This window comes from Carassius gibelio, chromosome B22, assembly GCF_023724105.1.
Source record: "Carassius gibelio isolate Cgi1373 ecotype wild population from Czech Republic chromosome B22, carGib1.2-hapl.c, whole genome shotgun sequence".
Lineage (NCBI taxonomy): Eukaryota > Metazoa > Chordata > Actinopteri > Cypriniformes > Cyprinidae > Carassius > Carassius gibelio.
The window spans coordinates 39,853,989-39,877,135 of NC_068417.1; the positions used below are offsets into that span (position 1 = coordinate 39,853,989).

General features: G+C 40.6%; 35 non-coding genes and 10 pseudogenes across 35 annotated transcripts; all 45 read left to right on the forward strand.

The window, feature by feature from the left end:
* The first annotated feature begins 165 nt into the window (after positions 1 to 165).
* Positions 166 to 284, forward strand: LOC128006393 (5S ribosomal RNA). Its single transcript, XR_008179012.1, has one exon. It is a non-coding gene; the product is annotated as a 5S ribosomal RNA (ribosomal RNA).
* Positions 285 to 792: 508 nt separating this feature from the next.
* On the forward strand, positions 793 to 911 carry LOC128006395 (5S ribosomal RNA). The gene has a single exon (XR_008179013.1). It is a non-coding gene; the product is annotated as a 5S ribosomal RNA (ribosomal RNA).
* A 510-nt stretch (positions 912 to 1,421) lies between these two features.
* LOC128004912 (5S ribosomal RNA) lies at positions 1,422 to 1,540 on the forward strand. The gene has a single exon (XR_008177585.1). It is a non-coding gene; the product is annotated as a 5S ribosomal RNA (ribosomal RNA).
* A 221-nt stretch (positions 1,541 to 1,761) lies between these two features.
* LOC128005969 (5S ribosomal RNA) lies at positions 1,762 to 1,880 on the forward strand. The gene has a single exon (XR_008178606.1). It is a non-coding gene; the product is annotated as a 5S ribosomal RNA (ribosomal RNA).
* Positions 1,881 to 2,388: 508 nt separating this feature from the next.
* LOC128005326 (5S ribosomal RNA) lies at positions 2,389 to 2,506 on the forward strand. Its single transcript, XR_008177983.1, has one exon. It is a non-coding gene; the product is annotated as a 5S ribosomal RNA (ribosomal RNA).
* Positions 2,507 to 2,885: 379 nt separating this feature from the next.
* On the forward strand, positions 2,886 to 3,004 carry LOC128004913 (5S ribosomal RNA). Its single transcript, XR_008177586.1, has one exon. It is a non-coding gene; the product is annotated as a 5S ribosomal RNA (ribosomal RNA).
* A 379-nt stretch (positions 3,005 to 3,383) lies between these two features.
* Positions 3,384 to 3,502, forward strand: LOC128005273 (5S ribosomal RNA). Its single transcript, XR_008177930.1, has one exon. It is a non-coding gene; the product is annotated as a 5S ribosomal RNA (ribosomal RNA).
* Positions 3,503 to 3,723: 221 nt separating this feature from the next.
* LOC128005970 (5S ribosomal RNA) lies at positions 3,724 to 3,842 on the forward strand. Its single transcript, XR_008178607.1, has one exon. It is a non-coding gene; the product is annotated as a 5S ribosomal RNA (ribosomal RNA).
* Positions 3,843 to 4,349: 507 nt separating this feature from the next.
* Positions 4,350 to 4,466, forward strand: LOC128006773 (uncharacterized; annotated as a pseudogene).
* Positions 4,467 to 4,846: 380 nt separating this feature from the next.
* On the forward strand, positions 4,847 to 4,965 carry LOC128004595 (5S ribosomal RNA). Its single transcript, XR_008177282.1, has one exon. It is a non-coding gene; the product is annotated as a 5S ribosomal RNA (ribosomal RNA).
* Positions 4,966 to 5,330: 365 nt separating this feature from the next.
* On the forward strand, positions 5,331 to 5,449 carry LOC128007163 (uncharacterized; annotated as a pseudogene).
* Positions 5,450 to 5,670: 221 nt separating this feature from the next.
* LOC128006057 (5S ribosomal RNA) lies at positions 5,671 to 5,789 on the forward strand. Its single transcript, XR_008178690.1, has one exon. It is a non-coding gene; the product is annotated as a 5S ribosomal RNA (ribosomal RNA).
* Positions 5,790 to 6,301: 512 nt separating this feature from the next.
* On the forward strand, positions 6,302 to 6,420 carry LOC128007243 (uncharacterized; annotated as a pseudogene).
* Positions 6,421 to 6,927: 507 nt separating this feature from the next.
* Positions 6,928 to 7,046, forward strand: LOC128007164 (uncharacterized; annotated as a pseudogene).
* Positions 7,047 to 7,267: 221 nt separating this feature from the next.
* Positions 7,268 to 7,386, forward strand: LOC128006058 (5S ribosomal RNA). The gene has a single exon (XR_008178691.1). It is a non-coding gene; the product is annotated as a 5S ribosomal RNA (ribosomal RNA).
* A 525-nt stretch (positions 7,387 to 7,911) lies between these two features.
* Positions 7,912 to 8,030, forward strand: LOC128007031 (uncharacterized; annotated as a pseudogene).
* A 379-nt stretch (positions 8,031 to 8,409) lies between these two features.
* Positions 8,410 to 8,528, forward strand: LOC128000258 (5S ribosomal RNA). Its single transcript, XR_008173046.1, has one exon. It is a non-coding gene; the product is annotated as a 5S ribosomal RNA (ribosomal RNA).
* A 374-nt stretch (positions 8,529 to 8,902) lies between these two features.
* On the forward strand, positions 8,903 to 9,021 carry LOC128006060 (5S ribosomal RNA). Its single transcript, XR_008178693.1, has one exon. It is a non-coding gene; the product is annotated as a 5S ribosomal RNA (ribosomal RNA).
* A 508-nt stretch (positions 9,022 to 9,529) lies between these two features.
* On the forward strand, positions 9,530 to 9,648 carry LOC128004915 (5S ribosomal RNA). Its single transcript, XR_008177587.1, has one exon. It is a non-coding gene; the product is annotated as a 5S ribosomal RNA (ribosomal RNA).
* A 221-nt stretch (positions 9,649 to 9,869) lies between these two features.
* Positions 9,870 to 9,988, forward strand: LOC128005972 (5S ribosomal RNA). The gene has a single exon (XR_008178608.1). It is a non-coding gene; the product is annotated as a 5S ribosomal RNA (ribosomal RNA).
* Positions 9,989 to 10,495: 507 nt separating this feature from the next.
* LOC128007032 (uncharacterized) lies at positions 10,496 to 10,614 on the forward strand (annotated as a pseudogene).
* A 373-nt stretch (positions 10,615 to 10,987) lies between these two features.
* On the forward strand, positions 10,988 to 11,106 carry LOC128006061 (5S ribosomal RNA). The gene has a single exon (XR_008178694.1). It is a non-coding gene; the product is annotated as a 5S ribosomal RNA (ribosomal RNA).
* Positions 11,107 to 11,616: 510 nt separating this feature from the next.
* Positions 11,617 to 11,735, forward strand: LOC128004916 (5S ribosomal RNA). The gene has a single exon (XR_008177588.1). It is a non-coding gene; the product is annotated as a 5S ribosomal RNA (ribosomal RNA).
* A 221-nt stretch (positions 11,736 to 11,956) lies between these two features.
* LOC128006259 (5S ribosomal RNA) lies at positions 11,957 to 12,075 on the forward strand. Its single transcript, XR_008178887.1, has one exon. It is a non-coding gene; the product is annotated as a 5S ribosomal RNA (ribosomal RNA).
* Positions 12,076 to 12,296: 221 nt separating this feature from the next.
* Positions 12,297 to 12,415, forward strand: LOC128005573 (5S ribosomal RNA). The gene has a single exon (XR_008178214.1). It is a non-coding gene; the product is annotated as a 5S ribosomal RNA (ribosomal RNA).
* Positions 12,416 to 12,920: 505 nt separating this feature from the next.
* On the forward strand, positions 12,921 to 13,039 carry LOC128007033 (uncharacterized; annotated as a pseudogene).
* Positions 13,040 to 13,415: 376 nt separating this feature from the next.
* Positions 13,416 to 13,534, forward strand: LOC128005973 (5S ribosomal RNA). Its single transcript, XR_008178609.1, has one exon. It is a non-coding gene; the product is annotated as a 5S ribosomal RNA (ribosomal RNA).
* A 512-nt stretch (positions 13,535 to 14,046) lies between these two features.
* LOC128006062 (5S ribosomal RNA) lies at positions 14,047 to 14,165 on the forward strand. Its single transcript, XR_008178695.1, has one exon. It is a non-coding gene; the product is annotated as a 5S ribosomal RNA (ribosomal RNA).
* Positions 14,166 to 14,675: 510 nt separating this feature from the next.
* LOC128004918 (5S ribosomal RNA) lies at positions 14,676 to 14,794 on the forward strand. Its single transcript, XR_008177590.1, has one exon. It is a non-coding gene; the product is annotated as a 5S ribosomal RNA (ribosomal RNA).
* Positions 14,795 to 15,015: 221 nt separating this feature from the next.
* On the forward strand, positions 15,016 to 15,134 carry LOC128005974 (5S ribosomal RNA). Its single transcript, XR_008178610.1, has one exon. It is a non-coding gene; the product is annotated as a 5S ribosomal RNA (ribosomal RNA).
* A 367-nt stretch (positions 15,135 to 15,501) lies between these two features.
* LOC128003626 (5S ribosomal RNA) lies at positions 15,502 to 15,620 on the forward strand. The gene has a single exon (XR_008176346.1). It is a non-coding gene; the product is annotated as a 5S ribosomal RNA (ribosomal RNA).
* A 372-nt stretch (positions 15,621 to 15,992) lies between these two features.
* LOC128006396 (5S ribosomal RNA) lies at positions 15,993 to 16,111 on the forward strand. The gene has a single exon (XR_008179014.1). It is a non-coding gene; the product is annotated as a 5S ribosomal RNA (ribosomal RNA).
* Positions 16,112 to 16,621: 510 nt separating this feature from the next.
* LOC128004919 (5S ribosomal RNA) lies at positions 16,622 to 16,740 on the forward strand. The gene has a single exon (XR_008177591.1). It is a non-coding gene; the product is annotated as a 5S ribosomal RNA (ribosomal RNA).
* Positions 16,741 to 16,961: 221 nt separating this feature from the next.
* Positions 16,962 to 17,080, forward strand: LOC128005976 (5S ribosomal RNA). Its single transcript, XR_008178612.1, has one exon. It is a non-coding gene; the product is annotated as a 5S ribosomal RNA (ribosomal RNA).
* A 508-nt stretch (positions 17,081 to 17,588) lies between these two features.
* LOC128005327 (5S ribosomal RNA) lies at positions 17,589 to 17,706 on the forward strand. The gene has a single exon (XR_008177984.1). It is a non-coding gene; the product is annotated as a 5S ribosomal RNA (ribosomal RNA).
* Positions 17,707 to 18,085: 379 nt separating this feature from the next.
* LOC128004920 (5S ribosomal RNA) lies at positions 18,086 to 18,204 on the forward strand. The gene has a single exon (XR_008177592.1). It is a non-coding gene; the product is annotated as a 5S ribosomal RNA (ribosomal RNA).
* A 379-nt stretch (positions 18,205 to 18,583) lies between these two features.
* Positions 18,584 to 18,702, forward strand: LOC128005274 (5S ribosomal RNA). The gene has a single exon (XR_008177931.1). It is a non-coding gene; the product is annotated as a 5S ribosomal RNA (ribosomal RNA).
* A 221-nt stretch (positions 18,703 to 18,923) lies between these two features.
* LOC128005977 (5S ribosomal RNA) lies at positions 18,924 to 19,042 on the forward strand. Its single transcript, XR_008178613.1, has one exon. It is a non-coding gene; the product is annotated as a 5S ribosomal RNA (ribosomal RNA).
* Positions 19,043 to 19,549: 507 nt separating this feature from the next.
* Positions 19,550 to 19,666, forward strand: LOC128006774 (uncharacterized; annotated as a pseudogene).
* A 380-nt stretch (positions 19,667 to 20,046) lies between these two features.
* LOC128004596 (5S ribosomal RNA) lies at positions 20,047 to 20,165 on the forward strand. The gene has a single exon (XR_008177283.1). It is a non-coding gene; the product is annotated as a 5S ribosomal RNA (ribosomal RNA).
* Positions 20,166 to 20,386: 221 nt separating this feature from the next.
* LOC128005978 (5S ribosomal RNA) lies at positions 20,387 to 20,505 on the forward strand. The gene has a single exon (XR_008178614.1). It is a non-coding gene; the product is annotated as a 5S ribosomal RNA (ribosomal RNA).
* Positions 20,506 to 21,012: 507 nt separating this feature from the next.
* On the forward strand, positions 21,013 to 21,129 carry LOC128006776 (uncharacterized; annotated as a pseudogene).
* Positions 21,130 to 21,510: 381 nt separating this feature from the next.
* LOC128004598 (5S ribosomal RNA) lies at positions 21,511 to 21,629 on the forward strand. The gene has a single exon (XR_008177285.1). It is a non-coding gene; the product is annotated as a 5S ribosomal RNA (ribosomal RNA).
* Positions 21,630 to 21,994: 365 nt separating this feature from the next.
* On the forward strand, positions 21,995 to 22,113 carry LOC128007034 (uncharacterized; annotated as a pseudogene).
* Positions 22,114 to 22,480: 367 nt separating this feature from the next.
* Positions 22,481 to 22,599, forward strand: LOC128005979 (5S ribosomal RNA). Its single transcript, XR_008178615.1, has one exon. It is a non-coding gene; the product is annotated as a 5S ribosomal RNA (ribosomal RNA).
* Positions 22,600 to 23,147: the final 548 nt, after the last annotated feature.

Sequence of the window (23,147 nt, forward strand, 5' to 3'; positions counted from 1 at the left end):
CCGATCTCTGAATCTTAGCAGGTTTAGGTCTGGTTAGTACTTTGATGAGAGACTGCCTAGGAATACCAGGTGCTTTAAGCTTTTGGGTTTTCTTTCCTACTTATATAATGTACTGGTGATTAGATTGGTCGGTCTTTAAATAGCCCTCTCTTTGCAGCAGTCTTGGCTTATGGTCATACCAACCTGGCTATGCCCCATCTCGTCTGATCTCGGAAGCTAAGCAGGTTTGGGCCTGGTTGGTACTTGGATGGGAGACCGCCTCGGAATACCAGGTGCTGTAAGCTTTTTGGATATTTCACTTAGTATATAATAATTTTGCCAAAAAATAGAGTCAATGCCCTGATCTCTGAATCTTAGCAGGTTTAGGTCTGGTTAGTACTTGGATTGGAGACCGCCTGGGAATACCAGGTGCTGTAAGCTTTTTGGACATTTTTCACTTAGTATATAATAATTTTGCCAAAAAATATAGTCAATGCCCGACCTCTGAATATTAGCAGGTTCGGGCATGGTTTACTTCATGGATGGGAGACTGCCTGGGAATACCAGGTGCTTTAATCTTTTGGAAAATTTCACGAATTATATAATAATCTTTCATTAAAAAAAACAAACACAAAAAAAAAGTCAATGCCCGATCTCTGAATCTTAGCAGGTTTGGTCTGGTTAGTACTTTGATGAGAGACTGCCTAGGAATACCAGGTGCTTTAAGCTTTTGGGTTTTCTTTCCTACTTATATAATGTACTGGTGATTAGATTGGTCGGTCTTTAAATAGCCCTCTCTTTGCAGCAGTCTTGGCTTATGGTCATACCAACCTGGCTATGCCCCATCTCGTCTGATCTCGGAAGCTAAGCAGGTTTGGGCCTGGTTGGTACTTGGATGGGAGACCGCCTCGGAATACCAGGTGCTGTAAGCTTTTTGGATATTTCACTTAGTATATAATAATTTTGCCAAAAAAAAGAGTCAATGCCCTGATCTCTGAATCTTAGCAGGTTTAGGTCTGGTTAGTACTTGGATTGGAGACCGCCTGGGAATACCAGGTGCTGTAAGCTTTTTGGACATTTTTCACTTAGTATAGAATAATTTTGCCAAAAAATATAGTCAATGCCCGACCTCTGAATATTAGCAGGTTCGGGCATGGTTTACTTCATGGATGGGAGACTGCCTGGGAATACCAGGTGCTTTAATCTTTTGGAAAATTTCACGAATTATATAATAATCTTTCATTAAAAAAAACAAACACAAAAAAAAAAGTCAATGCCCGATCTCTGAATCTTAGCAGGTTTAGGTCTGGTTAGTACTTTAATGAGAGACTGCCTAGGAATACCAGGTGCTTTAAGCTTTTGGGTTTTCTTTCCTACTTATATAGTGTACTGGTGATTAGATTGGTCGGTCTTTAAATAGCCCTCTCGTTGCAGCAGTCTTGGCTTACGGCCATACCAACCTGGCTATGCCCCATCTCGTCTGATCTCGGAAGCTAAGCAGGTTTGGGCCTGGTTAGTACTTGGATGGGAGACCGCATGGGAATACCAGGTGCTGTAAACTTTTTGGACATTTTTCACTTAGTATATAATAATTTTGTCAAATAATAGAGTCAATGCCCGATCTCTGAATCTTAGCAGGTTTGGGCCTGGTTAGTACATGGATGAGAGACTGCCTGGGAATACCAGGTGCTTTAATCTTTTGGGTTTTCTTTCCTACCTATATAATGTACTGGTGATTAGATTGGTCGGTCTTTAAATAGCCCTCTCTTTGCAGCAGTCTTGGCTTACGGTCATACCAACCTGGCTATGCCCCATCTCGTCTGATCTTGGAAGCTAAGCAGGTTTGGGCCTGGTTGGTACTTGGATGGGAGACCGCCTCGGAATACCAGGTGCTGTAAGCTTTTTGGACATTTTTCACTTAGTATATAATAATTTTGCCAAAAAATAGAGTCAAAGCCCTGATCTCTGAATCTTAGCAGGTTTAGGTCTGGTTAGTACTTGGATTGGAGACCGCCTGGGAATACCAGGTGCTGTAAGCTTTTTGGACATTTTTCACTTAGTATATAATAATTTAGCCAAAAAATATAGTCAATGCCCGACCTCTGAATATTAGCAGGTTCGGGCATGGTTTACTTCATGGATGGGAGACTGCCTGGGAATACCAGGTGCTTTAAACTTTTGGAAAATTTCACTAATTATATAATAATCTTTCATTAAAAAAAAAAAAAAAAAAAGAGTCAATGCCCGATCTCTGAATCTTAGCAGGTTTAGGTCTGGTTAGTACTTTGATGAGAGACTGCCTAGGAATACCAGGTGCTTTAAGCTTTTGGGTTTTCTTTCCTACTTATATAATGTACTGGCGATTAGATTGGCTGGTCTTTAAATAGTCCTTTCTTTGCAGCAGTCTTCGCTTACGGCCATACCAACCTGCTATGCCCGATTTCGTCTGATCTCGGAAGCTAAGCAGGTTTGGGCCTGGTTAGTACTTGGATGGGAGACCGCATGGGAATACCAGGTGCTGTAAACTTTTTGGACATTTTTCACTTAGTATATAATAATTTTGCCAAAAAATATAGTCAATGCCCGACCTCTGAATATTAGCAGGTTTGGGCCTGGTTAGTACATGGATGGGAGACTGCCTGGGAATACCAGGCACTTTAATCTTTTGGAAAATTTCACGAATTATATAATAATCTTCCATAAAAAAAAAAAAACTAAAAAAAAAACTAAAGAGTCAATGCCCGATCTCTGAATCTTAGCAGGTTTAAGTCTGGTTAGTACTTTAATGAGAGACTGCATAGGAATACCAGGTGCTTTAAGCTTTTGGGTTTTCTTTCCTACTTATATAGTGTACTGGTGATTAGATTGGTCGGTCTTTAAATAGCCCTCTCTTTGCAGCAGTCTTGGCTTACGGCCATACCAACCTGGCTATGCCCCATCTCGTCTGATCTCGGAAGCTAAGCAGGTTTGGGCCTGGTTAGTACTTGGATGGGAGACCGCATGGGAATACCAGGTGCTGTAAACTTTTTGGACATTTTTCACTTAGTATATAATAATTTTGTCAAATAATAGAGTCAATGCCCGATCTCTGAATCTTAGCAGGTTTGGGCCTGGTTAGTACATGGATGGGAGACTGCCTGGGAATACCAGGCGCTTTAATCTTTTGGAAAATTTCACGAATTATATAATAATCTTCCATAAAAAAAAAAAAACTAAAAAAAAAACTAAAGAGTCAATGCCCGATCTCTGAATCTTAGCAGGTTTAAGTCTGGTTAGTACTTTGATGAGAGACTGCCTAGGAATACCAGGTGCTTTAAGCTTTTGGGTTTTCTTTCCTACTTATATAATGTACTGGCGATTAGATTGGTCGGTCTTTAAATAGCCCTCTCTTTGCAGCAGTCTTGGCTTACGGTCATACCAACCTGGCTATGCCCCATCTCGTCTGATCTCGGAAGCTAAGCAGGTTTGGGCCTGGTTAGTACTTGGATGGGAGACCGCATGGGAATACCAGGTGCTGTAAACTTTTTGGACATTTTTCACTTAGTATATAATAATTTTGTCAAATAATAGAGTCAATGCCCGATCTCTGAATCTTAGCAGGTTTGGGCCTGGTTAGTACATGGATGGGAGACTGCCTGGGAATACCAGGTGCTTTAATCTTTTGGGTTTTCTTTCCTACCTATATAATGTACTGGTGATTAGATTGGTCGGTCTTTAAATAGCCCTCTCTTTGCAGCAGTCTTGGCTTACGGTCATACCAACCTGGCTATGCCCCATCTCGTCTGATCTTGGAAGCTAAGCAGGTTTGGGCCTGGTTGGTACTTGGATGGGAGACCGCCTCGGAATACCAGGTGCTGTAAGCTTTTTGGACATTTTTCACTTAGTATATAATAATTTTGCCAAAAAATAGAGTCAAAGCCCTGATCTCTGAATCTTAGCAGGTTTAGGTCTGGTTAGTACTTGGATTGGAGACCGCCTGGGAAAACCAGGTGCTGTAAGCTTTTTGGACATTTTTCACTTAGTATATAATAATTTAGCCAAAAAATATAGTCAATGCCCGACCTCTGAATATTAGCAGGTTCGGGCATGGTTTACTTCATGGATGGGAGACTGCCTGGGAATACCAGGTGCTTTAATCTTTTGGAAAATTTCACTAATTATATAATAATCTTTCATTAAAAAAAAAAACAAAAAAAAGTCAATGCCCGATCTCTGAATCTTAGCAGGTTTAGGTCTGGTTAGTACTTTGATGAGAGACTGCCTAGGAATACCAGGTGCTTTAAGCTTTTGGGTTTTCTTTCCTACTTATATAATGTACTGGCGATTAGATTGGCTGGTCTTTAAATAGTCCTTTCTTTGCAGCAGTCTTCGCTTACGGCCATACCAACCTGCTATGCCCGATTTCGTCTGATCTCGGAAGCTAAGCAGGTTTGGCCTCGTTAGTACTTGGATGGGAGACCGCCTGGGAATACCAGGTGCTGTAAGCTTTTTGGACATTTTTCACTTAGTATATAATAATTTTGCCAAATAATAGAGTCAATGCCCAATCTCTGAATATTAGCAGGTTTGGGCCTGGTTAGTACATGGATGGGAGACTGCCTGGGAATACCAGGCGCTTTAATCTTTTGGAAAATTTCACGAATTATATAATAATCTTCCATAAAAAAAAAAAAAACTAAAAAAAAAACTAAAGAGTCAATGCCCGATCTCTGAATCTTAGCAGGTTTAAGTCTGGTTAGTACTTTGATGAGAGACTGCCTAGGAATACCAGGTGCTTTAAGCTTTTGGGTTTTCTTTCCTACTTATATAATGTACTGGCGATTAGATTGGCTGGTCTTTAAATAGCCCTCTCTTTGCAGCAGTCTTCGCTTACGGCCATACCAACCTGGCTATGCCCCAACTCGTCTGATCTCGGAAGCTAAGCAGGTTTGGGCCTGGTTAGTACTTGGATGGGAGACCGCCTGGGAATACCAGGTGCTGTAAGCTTTTTGGACATTTTTCACTTAGTATATAATTATTTTGTCAAATAATAGAGTCAATGCCCGATCTCTGAATCTTAGCAGGTTTTGGCCTGGTTAGTACATGGATGGGAGACTGCCTGGGAATACCAGGTGCTTTAATCTTTTGGAAAATTTCACGAATTATATAATAATCTTTCATTAAAAAAAAAAAAAAAGAGTCAATGCCCGATCTCTGAATCTTAGCAGGTTTAGGTCTGGTTAGTACTTTGATGAGAGACTGCCTAGGAATACCAGGTGCTTTAAGCTTTTGGGTTTTCTTTCCTACCTATATAATGTACTGGTGATTAGATTGGTCGGTCTTTAAATAGCCCTCTCTTTGCAGCAGTCTTTGCTTACGTTCATACCAACCTGGCTATGCCCCATCTCGTCTGATCTCGGAAGCTAAGCAGGTTTGGGCCTGGTTGGTACTTGGATGGTAGACCGCCTCGGAATAACAGGTGCTGTAAGCTTTTTGGAAATTTTTCACTTAGTATATAATAATTTTGCCAAAAAATAGAGTCAATGCCCGATCTCTTAATCTTAGCAGGTTTAGGTCTGGTTAGTACTTTGATGAGAGACTGCCTAGGAATACCAGGTGCTTTAAGCTTTCGGGTTTTCTTTCCTACTTATATAATGTACTTGTGATTAGATTGGTCGGTCTTTAAATAGCCCTCTCTTTGCAGCAGTCTTGGCTTACGGTCATACCAACCTGGCTATGCCCCATCTCGTCTGATCTCGGAAGCTAAGCAGGTTTGGGCCTGGTTGGTACTTGGATGGGAGACCGCCTCGGAATACCAGGTGCTGTAAGCTTTTTGGACATTTTTCACTTAGTATATAATAATTTTGCCAAAAAATAGAGTCAATGCCCTGATCTCTGAATCTTAGCAGGTTTAGGTCTGGTTAGTACTTGGATGGGAGACCGCCTCGGAATACCAGGCGCTGTAAGCTTTTTGGACATTTTTCACTTAGTATATAATAATTTTACCAAAAAATATAGTCAATGCCCGACCTCTGAATATTAGCAGGTTCGGGCATGGTTTACTTCATGGATGGGAGACTGCCTGGGAATACCAGGTGCTTTAATCTTTTGGAAAATTTCACGAATTATATAATAATCTTTCATTAAAAAAAAAAAAAAAAAAAAAAAAAGTCAATGCCCGATCTCTGAATCTTAGCAGGTTTAGGTCTGGTTAGTACTTTGATGAGAGACTGCCTAGGAATACCAGGTGCTTTAAGCTTTTGGGTTTTCTTTCCTACCTATATAATGTACTGGTGATTAGATTGGTCAGTCTTTAAATAGCCCTCTCTTTGCAGCAGTCTTGGCTTATGGTCATACCAACCTGGCTATGCCCCATCTCGTCTGAATTTGGAAGCTAAGCAGGTTTGGGCCTTGTTGGTACTGGGATGGGAGACCGCCTCGGAATAACAGGTGCTGTAAGCTTTTTGGACATTTTTCACTTAGTATATAATCATTTTGCCAAAAAATAGAGTCAAAGCCCTGATCTCTGAATCTTAGCAGGTTTAGGTCTGGTTAGTACTTGGATTGGAGACCGCCTGGGAATACCAGGTGCTGTAAGCTTTTTGGACATTTTTCACTTAGTATATAATAATTTTGCCAAAAAATATAGTCAATGCCCGACCTCTGAATATTAGCAGGTTCGGGCATGGTTTACTTCATGGATGGGAGACTGCCTGGGAATACCAGGTGCTTTAATCTTTTGGAAAATTTCACAAATTATATAATAATCTTTCATTAAAAAAAAAAAAAAAAAAAAGTCAATGCCCGATCTCTGTATCTTAGCAGGTTTAGGTCTGGTTAGTACTTTGATGAGAGACTGCCTAGGAATACCAGGTGGTTTAAGATTTTGGGTTTTCTTTCCTACTTATATAATGTACTGGTGATTAGATTGGTCGGTCTTTAAATAGCCCTCTCTTTGCAGCAGTCTTTGCTTACGTTCATACCAACCTGGCTATGCCCCATCTCGTCTGATCTCGGAAGCTAAGCAGGTTTGGGCCTGGTTGGTACTTGGATGGTAGACCGCCTCGGAATAACAGGTGCTGTAAGCTTTTTGGAAATTTTTCACTTAGTATATAATAATTTTGCCAAAAAATAGAGTCAATGCCCGATCTCTTAATCTTAGCAGGTTTAAGTCTGGTTAGTACTTTGATGAGAGACTGCCTAGGAATACCAGGTGCTTTAAGCTTTCGGGTTTTCTTTCCTACTTATATAATGTACTGGTGATTAGATTGGTCGGTCTTTAAATAGCCCTCTCTTTGCAGCAGTCTTGGCTTACGGTCATACCAACCTGGCTATGCCCCATCTCGTCTGATCTCGGAAGCTAAGCAGGTTTGGGCCTGGTTGGTACTTGGATGGGAGACCGCCTCGGAATACCAGGTGCTGTAAGCTTTTTGGACATTTTTCACTTAGTATATAATAATTTTGCCAAAAAATAGAGTCAATGCCCTGATCTCTGAATCTTAACAGGTTTAGGTCTGGTTAGTACTTGGATGGGAGACCGCCTCGGAATACCAGGCGCTGTAAGCTTTTTGGACATTTTTCACTTAGTATATAATAATTTTACCAAAAAATATAGTCAATGCCCGACCTCTGAATATTAGCAGGTTCGGGCATGGTTTACTTCATGGATGGGAGACTGCCTGGGAATACCAGGTGCTTTAATCTTTTGGAAAATTTTACGAATTATATAATAATCTTTCATTAAAAAAAAAAAAAAAAAAAAAAAAAAAAAAAAAAAAAAGTCAATGCCCGATCTCTGAATCTTAGCAGGTTTAGGTCTGGTTAGTACTTTGATGAGAGACTGCCTAGGAATACCAGGTGCTTTAAGCTTTTGGGTTTTCTTTCCTACCTATATAATGTACTGGTGATTAGATTGGTCGGTCTTTAAATAGCCCTCTCTTTGCAGCAGTCTTGGCTTACGGTCATACCAACCTGGCTATGCCCCATCTCGTCTGATCTCGGAAGCTAAGCAGGTTTGGGCCTTGTTGGTACTTGGATGGGAGACCGCCTCGGAATAACAGGTGCTGTAAGCTTTTTGGACATTTTTCACTTAGTATATAATCATTTTGCCAAAAAATATAGTCAATGCCCGACCTCTGAATATTAGCAGTTTCGGGCATGGTTTACTTCATGGATGGAGACTGCCTGGGAATACCTACCAGGTGCTTTAATCTTTTGGAAAATTTCACGAATTATATAATAATCTTTCATTAAAAAAAAAAAAAAAAAAAAAAAAAAAGTCAATGCCCGATCTCTGAATCTTAGCAGGTTTAGGTCTGGTTAGTACTTTGATGAGAGACTGCCTAGGAATACCAGGTGCTTTAAGCTTTTGGGTTTTCTTTCCTACTTATATAATGTACTGGCGATTAGATTGGCTGGTCTTTAAATAGTCCTCTCTTTGCAGCAGTCTTCGCTTACGGCCATACCAACCTGGCTATGCCCGATCTCGTCTGATCTCGGAAGCTAAGCAGGTTTTGGCCTGGTTAGTACTTGGATGGGAGACCGCCTGGGAATACCAGGTGCTGTAAGCTTTTTGGACATTTTTCACTTAGTATATAATAATTTTGCCAAAAAATATAGTCAATGCCCGAACTCTGAATATTAGCAGGTTCGGGCATGGTTTACTTCATGGATGGGAGACTGCCTGGGAATACCAGGTGCTTTAATCTTTTGGAAAATTTCACGAATTATATAATAATCTTTCATTAAAAAAAACAAACACAAAAAAAAAAGTCAATGCCCGATCTCTGAATCTTAGCAGGTTTAGGTCTGGTTAGTACTTTGATGAGAGACTGCCTAGGAATACCAGGTGTTTTAAGCTTTTGGGTTTTCTTTCCTACTTATATAATGTACTGGTGATTAGATTGGTCGGTCTTTAAATAGCCCTCTCTTTGCAGCAGTCTTGGCTTACGGTCATACCAACCTGGCTATGCCCCATCTCGTCTGATCTCGGAAGCTAAGCAGGTTTGGGCCTGGTTGGTACTTGGATGGGAGACCGCCTCGGAATACCAGGTGCTGTAAGCTTTTTGGATATTTCACTTAGTATATAATAATTTTGCCAAAAAATAGAGTCAATGCCCTGATCTCTGAATCTTAGCAGGTTTAGGTCTGGTTAGTACTTGGATTGGAGACCGCCTGGGAATACCAGGTGCTGTAAGCTTTTTGGACATTTTTCACTTAGTATAGAATAATTTTGCCAAAAAATATAGTCAATGCCCGACCTCTGAATATTAGCAGGTTCGGGCATGGTTTACTTCATGGATGGGAGACTGCCTGGGAATACCCGGTGCTTTAATCTTTTGGAAAATTTCACGAATTATATAATAATCTTTCATTAAAAAAACAAACACAAAAAAAAAGTCAATACCCGATCTCTGAATCTTAGCAGGTTTACGTCTGGTTAGTACTTTAATGAGAGACTGCCTAGGAATACCAGGTGCTTTAAGCTTTTGGGTTTTCTTTCCTACTTATATAGTGTACTGGTGATTAGATTGGTCGGTCTTTAAATAGCCCTCTCTTTGCAGCAGTCTTGGCTTACGGCCATACCAACCTGGCTATGCCCCATCTCGTCTGATCTCGGAAGCTAAGCAGGTTTGGGCCTGGTTAGTACTTGGATGGGAGACCGCATGGGAATACCAGGTGCTGTAAACTTTTTGGACATTTTTCACTTAGTATATAATAATTTTGACAAATAATAGAGTCAATGCCCGATCTCTGAATCTTAGCAGGTTTGGGCCTGGTTAGTACATGGATGGGAGACTGCCTGGGAATACCAGGTGCTTTAATCTTTTGGGTTTTCTTTCCTACCTATATAATGTACTGGTGATTAGATTGGTCGGTCTTTAAATAGCCCTCTCTTTGCAGCAGTCTTGGCTTACGGTCATACCAACCTGGCTATGCCCCATCTCGTCTGATCTTGGAAGCTAAGCAGGTTTGGGCCTGGTTGGTACTTGGATGGGAGACCGCCTCGGAATACCAGGTGCTGTAAGCTTTTTGGACATTTTTCACTTAGTATATAATAATTTTGCCAAAAAATAGAGTCAAAGCCCTGATCTCTGAATCTTAGCAGGTTTAGGTCTGGTTAGTACTTGGATTGGAGACCTCCTGGGAATACAAGGTGCTGTAAGCTTTTTGGACATTTTTCACTTAGTATATAATAATTTAGCCAAAAAATATAGTCAATGCCCGACCTCTGAATATTAGCAGGTTCGGGCATGGTTTACTTCATGGATGGGAGACTGCCTGGGAATACCAGGTGCTTTAATCTTTTGGAAAATTTCACTAATTATATAATAATCTTTCATTAAAAAAAAAAAAAAAAAAGAGTCAATGCCCGATCTCTGAATCTTAGCAGGTTTAGGTCTGGTTAGTACTTTGATGAGAGACTGCCTAGGAATACCAGGTGCTTTAAGCTTTTGGGTTTTCTTTCCTACCTATATAATGTACTGGTGATTAGATTGGTCGGTCTTTAAATAGCCCTCTCTTTGCAGCAGTCTTGGCTTACGGTCATACCAACCTGGCTATGCCCCATCTCGTCTGATCTCGGAAGCTAAGCAGGTTTGGGCCTTGTTGGTACTTGGATGGGAGACCGCCTCGGAATAACAGGTGCTGTAAGCTTTTTGGACATTTTTCACTTAGTATATAATCATTTTGCCAAAAAATATAGTCAATGCCCGACCTCTGAATATTAGCAGTTTCGGGCATGGTTTACTTCATGGATGGGAGACTGCCTGGGAATACCAGGTGCTTTAATCTTTTGGAAAATTTCACGAATTATATAATAATCTTTCATTAAAAAAAACAAACACAAAAAAAAAGTCAATGCCCGATCTCTGAATCTTAGCAGGTTTAGGTCTGGTTAGTACTTTGATGAGAGACTGCCTAGGAATACCAGGTGCTTTAAGCTTTTGGGTTTTCTTTCCTACTTATATAATGTACTGGTGATTAGATTGGTCGGTCTTTAAATAGCCCTCTCTTTGCAGCAGTCTTGGCTTACGGTCATACCAACCTGGCTATGCCCCATCTCGTCTGATCTCGGAAGCTAAGCAGGTTTGGGCCTGGTTGGTACTTGGATGGGAGACCGCCTCGGAATACCAGGTGCTGTAAGCTTTTTGGATATTTCACTTAGTATATAATAATTTTGCCAAAAAATAGAGTCAATGCCCTGATCTCTGAATCTTAGCAGGTTTAGGTCTGGTTAGTACTTGGATTGGAGACCGCCTGGGAATACCAGGTGCTGTAAGCTTTTTGGACATTTTTCACTTAGTATAGAATAATTTTGCCAAAAAATATAGTCAATGCCCGACCTCTGAATATTAGCAGGTTCGGGCATGGTTTACTTCATGGATGGGAGACTGCCTGGGAATACCAGGTGCTTTAATCTTTTGGAAAATTTCACGAATTATATAATAATCTTTCATTAAAAAAAACAAACACAAAAAAAAAAGTCAATGCCCGATCTCTGAATCTTAGCAGGTTTAGGTCTGGTTAGTACTTTAATGAGAGACTGCCTAGGAATACCAGGTGCTTTAAGCTTTTGGGTTTTCTTTCCTACTTATATAGTGTACTGGTGATTAGATTGGTCGGTCTTTAAATAGCCCTCTCTTTGCAGCAGTCTTGGCTTACGGCCATACCAACCTGGCTATGCCCCATCTCGTCTGATCTCGGAAGCTAAGCAGGTTTGGGCCTGGTTAGTACTTGGATGGGAGACCGCATGGGAATACCAGGTGCTGTAAACTTTTTGGACATTTTTCACTTAGTATATAATAATTTTGTCAAATAATAGAGTCAATGCCCGATCTCTGAATCTTAGCAGGTTTGGGCCTGGTTAGTACATGGATGGGAGACTGCCTGGGAATACCAGGTGCTTTAATCTTTTGGGTTTTCTTTCCTACCTATATAATGTACTGGTGATTAGATTGGTCGGTCTTTAAATAGCCCTCTCTTTGCAGCAGTCTTGGCTTACGGTCATACCAACCTGGCTATGCCCCATCTCGTCTGATCTTGGAAGCTAAGCAGGTTTGGGCCTGGTTGGTACTTGGATGGGAGACCGCATGGGAATACCAGGTGCTGTAAACTTTTTGGACATTTTTCACTTAGTATATAATAATTTTGTCAAATAATAGAGTCAATGCCCGATCTCTGAATCTTAGCAGGTTTGGGCCTGGTTAGTACATGGATGGGAGACTGCCTGGGATTACCAGGTGCTTTAATCTTTTGGGTTTTCTTTCCTACCTATATAATGTACTGGTGATTAGATTGGTCGGTCTTTAAATAGCCCTCTCTTTGCAGCAGTCTTGGCTTACGGCCATACCAACCTGGCTATGCCCCATCTCGTCTGATCTTGGAAGCTAAGCAGGTTTGGGCCTGGTTGGTACTTGGATGGGAGACCGCCTCGGAATACCAGGTGCTGTAAGCTTTTTGGACATTTTTCACTTAGTATATAATAATTTTGCCAAAAAATAGAGTCAAAGCCCTGATCTCTGAATCTTAGCAGGTTTAGGTCTGGTTAGTACTTGGATTGGAGACCGCCTGGGAATACCAGGTGCTGTAAGCTTTTTGGACATTTTTCACTTAGTATATAATAATTTAGCCAAAAAATATAGTCAATGCCCGACCTCTGAATATTAGCAGGTTCGGGCATGGTTTACTTCATGGATGGGAGACTGCCTGGGAATACCAGGTGCTTTAATCTTTTGGAAAATTTCACTAATTATATAATAATCTTTCATTAAAAAAAAAAAAAAAAGAGTCAATGCCCGATCTCTGAATCTTAGCAGGTTTAGGTCTGGTTAGTACTTTGATGAGAGACTGCCTAGGAATACCAGGTGCTTTAAGCTTTTGGGTTTTCTTTCCTACCTATATAATGTACTGGTGATTAGATTGGTCGGTCTTTAAATAGCCCTCTCTTTGCAGCAGTCTTGGCTTACGGTCATACCAACCTGGCTATGCCCCATCTCGTCTGATCTCGGAAGCTAAGCAGGTTTGGGCCTTGTTGGTACTTGGATGGGAGACCGCCTCGGAATAACAGGTGCTGTAAGCTTTTTGGACATTTTTCACTTAGTATATAATCATTTTGCCAAAAAATATAGTCAATGCCCGACCTCTGAATATTAGCAGTTTCGGGCATGGTTTACTTCATGGATGGGAGACTGCCTGGGAATACCAGGTGCTTTAATCTTTTGGAAAATTTCACGAATTATATAATAATCTTTCATAAAAAAAAAATAAATAAAAAAAAAAAAAGTCAATGCCCGATCTCTGAATCTTAGCAGGTTTAGGTCTGTTTAGTACTTTGATGAGAGACTGCCTAGGAATACCAGGTGCTTTAAGCTTTTGGGTTTTCTTTCCTACTTATATAATGTACTGGTGATTAGATTGGTCGGTCTTTAAATAGCCCTCTCTTTGCAGCAGTCTTGGCTTACGGTCATACCAACCTGGCTATGCCCCATCTCGTCTGATCTTGGAAGCTAAGCAGGTTTGGGCCTGGTTGGTACTTGGATGGGAGACCGCCTCGGAATACCAGGTGCTGTAAGCTTTTTGGACATTTTTCACTTAGTATATAATAATTTTGCCAAAAAATAGAGTCAAAGCCCTGATCTCTGAATCTTAGCAGGTTTAGGTCTGGTTAGTACTTGGATTGGAGACCGCCTGGGAATACCAGGTGCTGTAAGCTTTTTGGACATTTTTCACTTAGTATATAATAATTTTGCCAAAAAATATAGTCAATGCCCGACCTCTGAATATTAGCAGGTTCGGGCATGGTTTACTTCATGGATGGTAGACTGCCTGGGAATACCAGGTGCTTTAATCTTTTGGAAAATTTCACGAATTATATAATAATCTTTCATTAAAAAAAAACAAACACAAAAAAAAAGTCAATGCCTGATCTCTGAATCTTAGCAGGTTTAGGTCTGGTTAGTACTTTGATGAGAGACTGCCTAGGAATACCAGGTGCTTTAAGCTTTTGGGTTTTCTTTCCTACTTATATAATGTACTGGTGATTAGATTGGTCGGTCTTTAAATAGCCCTCTCTTTGCAGCAGTCTTGGCTTACGGTCATACCAACCTGGCTATGCCCCATCTCGTCTGATCTCGGAAGCTAAGCAGGTTTGGGCCTGGTTGGTACTTGGATGGGAGACCGCCTCGGAATACCAGGTGCTGTAAGCTTTTTGGATATTTCACTTAGTATATAATAATTTTGCCAAAAAATAGAGTCAATGCCCTGATCTCTGAATCTTAGCAGGTTTAGGTCTGGTTAGTACTTGGATTGGAGACCGCCTGGGAATACCAGGTGCTGTAAGCTTTTTGGACATTTTTCACTTAGTATAGAATAATTTTGCCAAAAAATATAGTCAATGCCCGACCTCTGAATATTAGCAGGTTCGGGCATGGTTTACTTCATGGATGGGAGACTGCCTGGGAATACCAGGTGCTTTAATCTTTTGGAAAATTTCACGAATTATATAATAATCTTTCATTAAAAAAAACAAACACAAAAAAAAAAGTCAATGCCCGATCTCTGAATCTTAGCAGGTTTAGGTCTGGTTAGTACTTTAATGAGAGACTGCCTAGGAATACCAGGTGCTTTAAGCTTTTGGGTTTTCTTTCCTACTTATATAGTGTACTGGTGATTAGATTGGTCGGTCTTTAAATAGCCCTCTCTTTGCAGCAGTCTTGGCTTACGGCCATACCAACCTGGCTATGCCCCATCTCGTCTGATCTCGGAAGCTAAGCAGGTTTGGGCCTGGTTAGTACTTGGATGGGAGACCGCATGGGAATACCAGGTGCTGTAAACTTTTTGGACATTTTTCACTTAGTATATAATAATTTTGTCAAATAATAGAGTCAATGCCCGATCTCTGAATCTTAGCAGGTTTGGGCCTGGTTAGTACATGGATGGGAGACTGCCTGGGAATACCAGGTGCTTTAATCTTTTGGGTTTTCTTTCCTACCTATATAATGTACTGGTGATTAGATTGGTCGGTCTTTAAATAGCCCTCTCTTTGCAGCAGTCTTGGCTTACGGTCATACCAACCTGGCTATGCCCCATCTCGTCTGATCTTGGAAGCTAAGCAGGTTTGGGCCTGGTTGGTACTTGGATGGGAGACCGCCTCGGAATACCAGGTGCTGTAAGCTTTTTGGACATATTTCACTTAGTATATAATAATTTTGCCAAAAAATATAGTCAATGCCCGACCTCTGAATATTAGCAGGTTCGGGCATGGTTTACTTCATGGATGGGAGACTGCCTGGGAATACCAGGTGCTTTAATCTTTTGGAAAATTTCACTAATTATATAATAATCTTTCATTAAAAAAAAAAAAAAAAGAGTCAATGCCTGATCTCTGAATCTTAGCAGGTTTAGGTCTGGTTAGTACTTTGATGAGAGACTGCCTAGGAATACCAGGTGCTTTAAGCTTTTGGGTTTTCTTTCCTACCTATATAATGTACTGGTGATTAGATTGGTCGGTCTTTAAATAGCCCTCTCTTTGCAGCAGTCTTGGCTTACGGTCATACCAACCTGGCTATGCCCCATCTCGTCTGATCTCGGAAGCTAAGCAGGTTTGGGCCTGGTTAGTACTTGGATGGGAGACCGCATGGGAATACCAGGTGCTGTAAGCTTTTTGGACATTTTTCACTTAGTATATAATAATTTTGCCAAAAAATATAGTCAATGCCCGACCTCTGAATATTAGCAGGTTCGGGCATGGTTTACTTCATGGATGGGAGACTGCCTGGGAATACCAGGTGCTTTAATCTTTTGGAAAATTTCACGAATTATATAATAATCTTTCATTAAAAAAAACAAACACAAAAAAAAAGTCAATGCCCGATCTCTGAATCTTAGCAGGTTTGGTCTGGTTAGTACTTTGATGAGAGACTGCCTAGGAATACCAGGTGCTTTAAGCTTTTGGGTTTTCTTTCCTACTTATATAATGTACTGGTGATTAGATTGGTCGGTCTTTAAATAGCCCTCTCTTTGCAGCAGTCTTGGCTTATGGTCATACCAACCTGGCTATGCCCCATCTCGTCTGATCTCGGAAGCTAAGCAGGTTTGGGCCTGGTTGGTACTTGGATGGGAGACCGCCTCGGAATACCAGGTGCTGTAAGCTTTTTGGATATTTCACTTAGTATATAATAATTTTGCCAAAAAAAAGAGTCAATGCCCTGATCTCTGAATCTTAGCAGGTTTAGGTCTGGTTAGTACTTGGATTGGAGACCGCCTGGGAATACCAGGTGCTGTAAGCTTTTTGGACATTTTTCACTTAGTATAGAATAATTTTGCCAAAAAATATAGTCAATGCCCGACCTCTGAATATTAGCAGGTTCGGGCATGGTTTACTTCATGGATGGGAGACTGCCTGGGAATACCAGGTGCTTTAATCTTTTGGAAAATTTCACGAATTATATAATAATCTTTCATTAAAAAAAACAAACACAAAAAAAAAAGTCAATGCCCGATCTCTGAATCTTAGCAGGTTTAGGTCTGGTTAGTACTTTAATGAGAGACTGCCTAGGAATACCAGGTGCTTTAAGCTTTTGGGTTTTCTTTCCTACTTATATAGTGTACTGGTGATTAGATTGGTCGGTCTTTAAATAGCCCTCTCGTTGCAGCAGTCTTGGCTTACGGCCATACCAACCTGGCTATGCCCCATCTCGTCTGATCTCGGAAGCTAAGCAGGTTTGGGCCTGGTTAGTACTTGGATGGGAGACCGCATGGGAATACCAGGTGCTGTAAACTTTTTGGACATTTTTCACTTAGTATATAATAATTTTGTCAAATAATAGAGTCAATGCCCGATCTCTGAATCTTAGCAGGTTTGGGCCTGGTTAGTACATGGATGGGAGACTGCCTGGGAATACCAGGTGCTTTAATCTTTTGGGTTTTCTTTCCTACCTATATAATGTACTGGTGATTAGATTGGTCGGTCTTTAAATAGCCCTCTCTTTGCAGCAGTCTTGGCTTACGGTCATACCAACCTGGCTATGCCCCATCTCGTCTGATCTTGGAAGCTAAGCAGGTTTGGGCCTGGTTGGTACTTGGATGGGAGACCGCCTCGGAATACCAGGTGCTGTAAGCTTTTTGGACATTTTTCACTTAGTATATAATAATTTTGCCAAAAAATAGAGTCAAAGCCCTGATCTCTGAATCTTAGCAGGTTTAGGTCTGGTTAGTACTTGGATTGGAGACCGCCTGGGAATACCAGGTGCTGTAAGCTTTTTGGACATTTTTCACTTAGTATATAATAATTTAGCCAAAAAATATAGTCAATGCCCGACCTCTGAATATTAGCAGGTTCGGGCATGGTTTACTTCATGGATGGGAGACTGCCTGGGAATACCAGGTGCTTTAAACTTTTGGAAAATTTCACTAATTATATAATAATCTTTCATTAAAAAAAAAAAAAAAAAAAGAGTCAATGCCCGATCTCTGAATCTTAGCAGGTTTAGGTCTGGTTAGTACTTTGATGAGAGACTGCCTAGGAATACCAGGTGCTTTAAGCTTTTGGGTTTTCTTTCCTACTTATATAATGTACTGGCGATTAGATTGGCTGGTCTTTAAATAGTCCTTTCTTTGCAGCAGTCTTCGCTTACGGCCATACCAACCTGCTATGCCCGATTTCGTCTGATCTCGGAAGCTAAGCAGGTTTGGGCCTGGTTAGTACTTGGATGGGAGACCGCATGGGAATACCAGGTGCTGTAAACTTTTTGGACATTTTTCACTTAGTATATAATAATTTTGCCAAAAAATATAGTCAATGCCCGACCTCTGAATATTAGCAGGTTTGGGCCTGGTTAGTACATGGATGGGAGACTGCCTGGGAATACCAGGCACTTTAATCTTTTGGAAAATTTCACGAATTATATAATAATCTTCCATAAAAAAAAAAAAACTAAAAAAAAAACTAAAGAGTCAATGCCCGATCTCTGAATCTTAGCAGGTTTAAGTCTGGTTAGTACTTTAATGAGAGACTGCATAGGAATACCAGGTGCTTTAAGCTTTTGGGTTTTCTTTCCTACTTATATAGTGTACTGGTGATTAGATTGGTCGGTCTTTAAATAGCCCTCTCTTTGCAGCAGTCTTGGCTTACGGCCATACCAACCTGGCTATGCCCCATCTCGTCTGATCTCGGAAGCTAAGCAGGTTTGGGCCTGGTTAGTACTTGGATGGGAGACCGCATGGGAATACCAGGTGCTGTAAACTTTTTGGACATTTTTCACTTAGTATATAATAATTTTGTCAAATAATAGAGTCAATGCCCGATCTCTGAATCTTAGCAGGTTTGGGCCTGGTTAGTACATGGATGGGAGACTGCCTGGGAATACCAGGCGCTTTAATCTTTTGGAAAATTTCACGAATTATATAATAATCTTCCATAAAAAAAAAAAAACTAAAAAAAAAACTAAAGAGTCAATGCCCGATCTCTGAATCTTAGCAGGTTTAAGTCTGGTTAGTACTTTGATGAGAGACTGCCTAGGAATACCAGGTGCTTTAAGCTTTTGGGTTTTCTTTCCTACTTATATAATGTACTGGCGATTAGATTGGTCGGTCTTTAAATAGCCCTCTCTTTGCAGCAGTCTTGGCTTACGGTCATACCAACCTGGCTATGCCCCATCTCGTCTGATCTCGGAAGCTAAGCAGGTTTGGGCCTGGTTAGTACTTGGATGGGAGACCGCATGGGAATACCAGGTGCTGTAAACTTTTTGGACATTTTTCACTTAGTATATAATAATTTTGTCAAATAATAGAGTCAATGCCCGATCTCTGAATCTTAGCAGGTTTGGGCCTGGTTAGTACATGGATGGGAGACTGCCTGGGAATACCAGGTGCTTTAATCTTTTGGGTTTTCTTTCCTACCTATATAATGTACTGGTGATTAGATTGGTCGGTCTTTAAATAGCCCTCTCTTTGCAGCAGTCTTGGCTTACGGTCATACCAACCTGGCTATGCCCCATCTCGTCTGATCTTGGAAGCTAAGCAGGTTTGGGCCTGGTTGGTACTTGGATGGGAGACCGCCTCGGAATACCAGGTGCTGTAAGCTTTTTGGACATTTTTCACTTAGTATATAATAATTTTGCCAAAAAATAGAGTCAAAGCCCTGATCTCTGAATCTTAGCAGGTTTAGGTCTGGTTAGTACTTGGATTGGAGACCGCCTGGGAAAACCAGGTGCTGTAAGCTTTTTGGACATTTTTCACTTAGTATATAATAATTTAGCCAAAAAATATAGTCAATGCCCGACCTCTGAATATTAGCAGGTTCGGGCATGGTTTACTTCATGGATGGGAGACTGCCTGGGAATACCAGGTGCTTTAATCTTTTGGAAAATTTCACTAATTATATAATAATCTTTCATTAAAAAAAAAAACAAAAAAAAGTCAATGCCCGATCTCTGAATCTTAGCAGGTTTAGGTCTGGTTAGTACTTTGATGAGAGACTGCCTAGGAATACCAGGTGCTTTAAGCTTTTGGGTTTTCTTTCCTACTTATATAATGTACTGGCGATTAGATTGGCTGGTCTTTAAATAGTCCTTTCTTTGCAGCAGTCTTCGCTTACGGCCATACCAACCTGCTATGCCCGATTTCGTCTGATCTCGGAAGCTAAGCAGGTTTGGCCTCGTTAGTACTTGGATGGGAGACCGCCTGGGAATACCAGGTGCTGTAAGCTTTTTGGACATTTTTCACTTAGTATATAATAATTTTGCCAAATAATAGAGTCAATGCCCAATCTCTGAATATTAGCAGGTTTGGGCCTGGTTAGTACATGGATGGGAGACTGCCTGGGAATACCAGGCGCTTTAATCTTTTGGAAAATTTCACGAATTATATAATAATCTTCCATAAAAAAAAAAAAAACTAAAAAAAAAACTAAAGAGTCAATGCCCGATCTCTGAATCTTAGCAGGTTTAAGTCTGGTTAGTACTTTGATGAGAGACTGCCTAGGAATACCAGGTGCTTTAAGCTTTTGGGTTTTCTTTCCTACTTATATAATGTACTGGCGATTAGATTGGCTGGTCTTTAAATAGCCCTCTCTTTGCAGCAGTCTTCGCTTACGGCCATACCAACCTGGCTATGCCCCAACTCGTCTGATCTCGGAAGCTAAGCAGGTTTGGGCCTGGTTAGTACTTGGATGGGAGACCGCCTGGGAATACCAGGTGCTGTAAGCTTTTTGGACATTTTTCACTTAGTATATAATTATTTTGTCAAATAATAGAGTCAATGCCCGATCTCTGAATCTTAGCAGGTTTTGGCCTGGTTAGTACATGGATGGGAGACTGCCTGGGAATACCAGGTGCTTTAATCTTTTGGGTTTTCTTTCCTACCTATATAATGTACTGGTGATTAGATTGGTCGGTCTTTAAATAGCCCTCTCTTTGCAGCAGTCTTGGCTTACGGTCATACCAACCTGGCTATGCCCCATCTCGTCTGATCTTGGAAGCTAAGCAGGTTTGGGCCTGGTTGGTACTTGGATGGGAGACCGCCTCGGAATACCAGGTGCTGTAAGCTTTTTGGACATTTTTCACTTAGTATATAATAATTTTGCCAAAAAATAGAGTCAAAGCCCTGATCTCTGAATCTTAGCAGGTTTAGGTCTGGTTAGTACTTGGATTGGAGACCGCCTGGGAAAACCAGGTGCTGTAAGCTTTTTGGACATTTTTCACTTAGTATATAATAATTTAGCCAAAAAATATAGTCAATGCCCGACCTCTGAATATTAGCAGGTTCGGGCATGGTTTACTTCATGGATGGGAGACTGCCTGGGAATACCAGGTGCTTTAATCTTTTGGAAAATTTCACTAATTATATAATAATCTTTCATTAAAAAAAAAAACAAAAAAAAGTCAATGCCCGATCTCTGAATCTTAGCAGGTTTAGGTCTGGTTAGTACTTTGATGAGAGACTGCCTAGGAATACCAGGTGCTTTAAGCTTTTGGGTTTTCTTTCCTACTTATATAATGTACTGGCGATTAGATTGGCTGGTCTTTAAATAGTCCTTTCTTTGCAGCAGTCTTCGCTTACGGCCATACCAACCTGCTATGCCCGATTTCGTCTGATCTCGGAAGCTAAGCAGGTTTGGCCTCGTTAGTACTTGGATGGGAGACCGCCTGGGAATACCAGGTGCTGTAAGCTTTTTGGACATTTTTCACTTAGTATATAATAATTTTGCCAAATAATAGAGTCAATGCCCAATCTCTGAATATTAGCAGGTTTGGGCCTGGTTAGTACATGGATGGGAGACTGCCTGGGAATACCAGGCGCTTTAATCTTTTGGAAAATTTCACGAATTATATAATAATCTTCCATAAAAAAAAAAAAAAACTAAAAAAAAAACTAAAGAGTCAATGCCCGATCTCTGAATCTTAGCAGGTTTAAGTCTGGTTAGTACTTTGATGAGAGACTGCCTAGGAATACCAGGTGCTTTAAGCTTTTGGGTTTTCTTTCCTACTTATATAATGTACTGGCGATTAGATTGGCTGGTCTTTAAATAGCCCTCTCTTTGCAGCAGTCTTCGCTTACGGCCATACCAACCTGGCTATGCCCCAACTCGTCTGATCTCGGAAGCTAAGCAGGTTTGGGCCTGGTTAGTACTTGGATGGGAGACCGCCTGGGAATACCAGGTGCTGTAAGCTTTTTGGACATTTTTCACTTAGTATATAATTATTTTGTCAAATAATAGAGTCAATGCCCGATCTCTGAATCTTAGCAGGTTTTGGCCTGGTTAGTACATGGATGGGAGACTGCCTGGGAATACCAGGTGCTTTAATCTTTTGGAAAATTTCACGAATTATATAATAATCTTTCATTAAAAAAAAAAAAAAAGAGTCAATGCCCGATCTCTGAATCTTAGCAGGTTTAGGTCTGGTTAGTACTTTGATGAGAGACTGCCTAGGAATACCAGGTGCTTTAAGCTTTTGGGTTTTCTTTCCTACCTATATAATGTACTGGTGATTAGATTGGTCGGTCTTTAAATAGCCCTCTCTTTGCAGCAGTCTTGGCTTACGGTCATACCAACCTGGCTATGCCCCATCTCGTCTGATCTCGGAAGCTAAGCAGGTTTGGGCCTTGTTGGTACTTGGATGGGAGACCGCCTCGGAATAACAGGTGCTGTAAGCTTTTTGGACATTTTTCACTTAGTATATAATCATTTTGCCAAAAAATATAGTCAATGCCCGACCTCTGAATATTAGCAGTTTCGGGCATGGTTTACTTCATGGATGGGAGACTGCCTGGGAATACCAGGTGCTTTAATCTTTTGGAAAATTTCACGAATTATATAATAATCTTTCATAAAAAAAAAAAAAAAAAAAGTCAATGCCCGATCTCTGAATCTTAGCAGGTTTAGGTCTGGTTAGTACTTTGATGAGAGACTGCCTAGGAATACCAGGTGCTTTAAGCTTTTGGGTTTTCTTTCCTACTTATATAATGTACTGGTGATTAGATTGGTCGGTCTTTAAATAGCCCTCTCTTTGCAGCAGTCTTGGCTTACGGTCATACCAACCTGGCTATGCCCCATCTCGTCTGATCTTGGAAGCTAAGCAGGTTTGGGCCTGGTTGGTACTTGGATGGGAGACCGCCTCGGAATACCAGGTGCTGTAAGCTTTTTGGACATTTTTCACTTAGTATATAATAATTTTGCCAAAAAATAGAGTCAAAGCCCTGATCTCTGAATCTTAGCAGGTTTAGGTCTGGTTAGTACTTGGATTGGAGACCGCCTGGGAATACCAGGTGCTGTAAGCTTTTTGGACATTTTTCACTTAGTATATAATAATTTTGCCAAAAAATATAGTCAATGCCCGACCTCTGAATATTAGCAGGTTCGGGCATGGTTTACTTCATGGATGGGAGACTGCCTGGGAATACCAGGTGCTTTAATCTTTTGGAAAATTTCACGAATTATATAATAATCTTTCATTAAAAAAAATCACTCGTGGTGCCTGTTGGTGTCGCTGTTGGACAGTGTTTTCTCTACTTCCTGTTGGCCTTCTGTAGCTAATCATAGCTCCATGTAGCTGTTTTTATTTTATATTTTTCTCTATAATCTTTCTTACTATCACTGTCTGTTTGTTTGTTTTTTAAATTGTAAAATATAACTTAATTCACACCATATTTCTGATATTACCGATCAATCTTATCAGATTAACTTTGAT